Raw genomic sequence first — 5944 nt, 5'->3', positions numbered from 1 at the left:
CTGCACGTTTGTAACTTCATCTGTGTGTGATTGTGGATCCGTGCGCCACTGAAGTTTTTCTTTTTGAATGTCAGACATTTTTCTTATGGATAATTTAGTCCCATCCCCACTTTTCTCAAGTTAACTATTTTGTCTTTGGAAGTCGGGCTTGAGTAGCATTTCCCTTTCCCGTCTTAGTAGATTTATGATATTTATTATTCCTTCTGCATAATAAGGTTCAAGGAAAACCTCTCCCATCCCCTTTAGCCCAAATACTCTCACAGTGAAGATGATTTACCTCTGCAATGATCCAGATTGAACAAATCCGAGGTTGAAAGGTCAATAAATCAAGGCGGGCATCTGTCTCCTTCGTCCTTGGATGGTGTCAGAAAGGAAATCAACATCATTCAATTTGGCATCATTCTGTTCCCCCGTTCCTGCCTCACGCTTTCTCATGTAATGAATGAATCTTTACTCGAGGTTAACGTGCTCATCCGTTTGTTTGTCTGCCCAATGCCTCCGATCCTGCATGGACTTATTTCCTCCTCACAGTGCGAGCTCCTGTGTCCACACGTCTCTCCATCGCACGTTGGAGCTCACCGATGCGCTGTTTTTTTTTTTTAATGTTATCTGGAAGAATTTTCATCTCAACCAGCAAAGGAGCCGCCTTCTTTTGGACAGTGCACCGATGAAGCAGATAAAAAGTGCCCCCCCCCCCCCCCCCCCCCCTGTCGTGTTCGGCTCTCAGGAGCTTCGGGGGGGAGATGAGTAAATCGTGTTTGTACTGTCTTTAGTGTTTCTCTGTTCTTCCTCCTCTCGTCTGCACTAAATCCCTCTATCTCTGTTCTGTCTGGGGGGGGGGGGGGCGCGAGGCTAAGCCACTGATAGGCAAATAATAAGGACTGCTGTCGAGGGGATTTTGGCATGGCCTTGGGGGGGTGGGGGGGGGGGATTGAGCACGCCACACTGGGAGGCCCGCAAGCTCTGGGATTACCGAGCTCGCCCTCTTCCTTGCCAGGTCCCGTGGGACATGTCCCCCCCCCCCCCACTGTCCCGGACTCCGCTCGTGCCGACACGCACAGCTAAAAGCTAAGTTTGACTCTTTCTCGCACGGATTGATTAAAAAAAGATGCAGAAGCGGGGGTTGAGTCGGAATTTTACTTCTGCTCTGAAGCTCAAGTTGTCCCGAGCTTGTTGATGACATTGAGCTCACTGGTTCTGCACTCCACATGTCCTGCACACACACACACACACATACACACACACACACACACAAGGAATTCTGACCTGCGAATCAATAGCATAATGTAATCCTGGATTACCTCTCTGGAATTTGAGACTAGATACTTATTTTTATCTAGTTTTTTTTTTATTTTTATTTTTTACAAGCAATCAAGTGGAAGCCAATGATCTCATGTTATCTCTTCTGTTCCACTTTGACTCATTTGGGAGAAATAATTGTGTAAGAATAGGCCAGACACTGTGTGCACACAGCTATGGTGGTTACGGCATAACAGAGATTTTTCCTCACCAGTACGTAGAATTAATCCTGACTGTAATCCAGGGAGTTGAATTAAAACAACTAATCTCGTGTGTGTGTGCATACGAGTGTGTGAGAGCGTGTGCGTGACCTCGGGACTTTTCCCCCTTTGTCTGTCTCTGTTGTCTTTGTTGTCACTCTGAAGGCCGTCCATCCGTGTGACACCGCATCATCGAGTCCTATCGCGCAGGAGTGACCTTTTGACCTTTTAGCATTAACGAGACCATTCCTAAGGTGGCCCATCTTTTGTAAGTAGAAAGTACTGTATATATTTATTTCCTCTGTATTGTGTTTGACTCTTTTTTTGCATAGCCATGCTAGTGGCTAAAACATCAGCAAATATCTCTAAAACTCTCCAGATTTGATCTTGATCTTATTTTCTGACACTTTCTCTCCTTTTTTTTTTTACATTGCTACTCCTGTAAAGCATTTTTGCAATTCATTCCTATTGAAAAGCACTCTGCAAAAATGCACCAAACGTACTCGCTCGACAAGCCCGTTGTGTGGTGACTGAGCGGCGCCGCTGTTGGCGCTTTTCTCGATTGTCCAGTTTGACCTCGCTGAAACTCTGAGGCTTTTTTCCTTCCATGCAAACGGAACCAGAGGTCAAGCGAAGGCACTCCCACTCTCTCATTCACGGCTTATCCTGTCTCTGCTATTTGCCTCCGACCCTGTCTCTCTCCCGCCTCATTGTGGGTTGTCATGGAAACGAAAGCACGGGGAGACGGACGGAGGGGGTGGGGGCAGGGGGGGTGGACTTCTATTATTGAAGCAGTCGCCGGATTGGTAGTGGGCCGGGAGTTGGGTTGTAGAGAAATAGAGCGATTCATGCACTCATAAACAGAGGGTGCGGTGGAGCAGAAGGGAGGTGGAGGGAGAGAAAGAGAGAGAGAGAGAGACGAGGAAAAGGAGAACAGAGAGGGGCCCCGGGGGAGGTGGGGAGGGGGGGGGGGGCGGGGCGGGGACCGACTCCACGTGTTTTGGCCCCCGCTTCTAACAGGCCGCACGTTTTCAGGGCCATTACGTCATGGCTCGCCAGGCTCTCTGCCGTTTGAGACGTGCTGCCGAAGTACTGCGGCATGATTAGCGGCGTTATACAATAATATACCGTGAAAAATGGACTTGATATGAGACGTTGGCCTCGGACACACCGAATGCTGTTTAGTGGGCGGCCGAGGGGATTAAAAGCACTTTAGTTGTTCTCTGCTCAGTCATGTGTCACTGGGAGATCTACCCCTCTTTGAGAATGGACCACGATGATGTCAGTGTGGTGACATCATGCTTTTTGGAGGGGCTTTACCAAACGGTCCACCGATTTGGTTTTTGAAAAATTGACTTTGATAGTCCGGCACGAAGATACGCACGACTTCCAACACACCTCCCGGCTCAAGTCCTGACCCCGGTCCACAGCCAGAGGCCCTCTAAGTCAATGTGTTTCAGCCTGAATTGTGTTTTTTTTTTTTCTTCCCCCAGCACCCTAGAGAGGAACACAAAGAAAACAGGAACGCTCCCACACTATCTCTCCCTTCCTCTCCTACGCGCACATTTTTCCAGTGTGACATGTGATTAGATGAAACGACAGGAAACAAAAGACAACACGATCGTAAAGTTGCACGAATCTGAAGACCCCCCTCTCCCCCCCCCTACAGGTGCAGGCGACCTCCGACCCAGCTCAGCCGAGACACCAAAATGGTGCCGCTTTTCCGAAAAAACTCCGAAAGTTACCAAAACTATACGGACGACCCCTCTTTACTACCATCTGTCTTCAGTCTATGACGTAGGCTTCCTTAACCAGACTGAGGGTTACCCCCCCCCCCCCCCCCCTGTCACATGACCTGACCTCTGGCTCTTAATTCTGCAAGGCAACGCGAAAGATTTCAGAAAAGAGAAATCCCAACGTCCAAGTGGCAGGAGATAGGAGTGTCTTTGTCTGGTTTGTCCCTACCTTCCTGGTCTCATAGAGTGCGGTACTCCAAGAGGTACAATGAAAGACAAACAGCAGTCTCCGGGAAGGTCTTTCCACAATCAAGTCCTTGTTGGCGGCTCTCTGTTCCTCGACGCTATCAGTTGTGGTCACAAAAAAAGAGTCTTTTGCTAGATCCAAACTCCCTTTTTCCTTTGAGCTTTTGTTTCCCTCTGCTTCCTTATCTCTGCAGTTGGTTTCCCCCCCCCTGTTTTCGGGATCACTGATGCAATCGCATCCTCTGGGATGTAATTATTCTCTTATTACGAGTGTTCTGTGTAAACTGTCCCCTTTCAAGGCATGAAGTGATTACTGTGATCAGTGGCGGCTTAATGAGGCGTTTGTGGGTTTGTTTGTATCTGATGGTGTGTTGTGTGGGAGTCTCTGTGCGTTAAGAGAGGACCGCAGCTGCAGCTCCGAAATCAAGTCCTTTCTTGATCACTGAGGGATGGATCAAGGAGGGGGGGGGGGGGGGGGGGGAGGATAGGGAGGGGGACTCCACTTCCTGTGTGCAGTGAGTGGTTCTCAAATGGAGTTAACCCATTCCAACAGAACTCACCAGGGATTAGAGGTAATGAGGGCCGGGTTTGGTAGCAGAAAGGCCGATCGATGTTCTCCATCACGTGTTGTTTCAGTCCGCGTAACTTTAAAAGGACAAAATATACTACTATACTACTAATATAATACTTCAGCAGATCTAACGTGCAGCCAGTGGAGGCCAACTGCTTTCGTGCTATTAGCATCCACCTCAGCTCGAGGACCCATCGGCACAGCGTGGAAGTGACTCGTGACTCGAGCACCTGGTCTTCTGGCTGGTGTGCAAGGTTAAAGAGTAATGGTTTATTATTGATACAGTCACGTGTTCATCAAAAAGGGTTAGTTGTCTTTGAAAAATATTTAGAGAATATACCAATAGATAATCCACCCATCTTTTTGTCCTTTCTCCTTAATCATGTTATTCCATTTAAAAATCACGGTTCATGAAAATATGTTTTAAAGCAGTGGGTTTTTTTTGTTGTATTTTTATACATTTCAGCGCTCTTATCATCCGCTCCATTGTCTCCAGTAATACAAATATGCATATCTTTGTTCGACATAATCTAATATCTTCTGTCATTAGCACTATCAATCAGCTTAGAAATAATAAACTTAACATTTTGTATTCTTGAACTGGATAAGATTGGAAGCCACTGATCTTTTGTTAGCGCTCAAGATGCTTCCTGCTCTCCTTAAAGCTTTCCTTGATTTGACAGGAGTGGACATGAACTATATGTTGCAATAGTAAAACAAAGCACTATTCTTATCTGTGATTGAATTACAGATAGTGGCTAAAACCAGCAGCCTGTGATGACTTTAGAGGGACTGCCATCTTTGTGCAAATTTGAGTCATGGTGTGAATTAATCAAGGACATTAAAAAAAAAAAAGCCTCTGATAACAAACACCACCAGACTTTTTCCGGCTTCAATTCAGCAAAAACCTACCAACCACACACTCTGCCGCGTGCACCCCCAACCCCCACCTCCTTCAAAATCCCCCACTTTCCAGTTGCAGTGGCAGGTGGCTCTTGGGTGGGGGGGTTAGGGTGAACGTGACTCAACAGCTGCACAAAGGATCCCCGTTGGGAGTCCTTTTGACGGGGTGTTCCCTCTCAAGCGTGCCGATCGGCCCCTGGCCCAGCCCCCCCCCCCCCCCCCCCCCCCGCCTTGGCAGATGCTCTGAGAGTACCACAGGTGGTGGATGAGAAGACATTGCAGCACCCAAACTGTGATGTAACAAACATCTTTGTTAACTTCTATGTGTTGAACTGGGTTACACTAAAATGAAAAGCCTATACAAGTCATCGACGGTACATGTGGTCACGCCTTGCTGACAGCGAGTAAGCGTTTCCTGACTTAATCTCAGAGCATTTCAACATGCTGTAAAAGGAATGTCCCTCAGGTTACCCATAATCATCAGGGTGACTCCAATGATTATAGGGTGACGTTTCGTGGTTTGTGTGTTTATGTAACATCTTCCCAATAGGTCAAATTAATGGTTTTATTTCATGAGGAGTATTTTGTTGAAAACAGTAAATATAATAGTTTGTCATATCAACCCACTATTTACTCATACTGCATTTATTTAGATATTAAAGAACACTCAATGCAGTTTAAGCAATGATAAACACATTGCAGACAATACTTCCAAGAGAAAGTTTCTATCGAGTGGCCTGTGAACCGGCTGGTTGAAGTTTTGTGGGTGTAGTAAACAATCAGAACACGGGGGAACGCGCTTCTACTCACTGGTTCTATCCGTATTAATCTACTAAGACAACAGAATAAGCACATTTATATCTCACAGTTAGTGTAATTGTACTGCGCACTGTTGCATCTAGATAACGAATAGCATTGGTTGCAGCCGCCCCCCCCCCCTCCTCTCCTCGTAATGGTACGGTCCATCAGGGCCGGTGAGCGGACCATAC

This window comes from Pungitius pungitius, chromosome 11 (genome assembly GCF_949316345.1).
Source record: "Pungitius pungitius chromosome 11, fPunPun2.1, whole genome shotgun sequence".
Classification (NCBI taxonomy): Eukaryota; Metazoa; Chordata; class Actinopteri; order Perciformes; family Gasterosteidae; genus Pungitius; species Pungitius pungitius.
Note: the sequence above shows the minus strand (reverse complement) of the source record.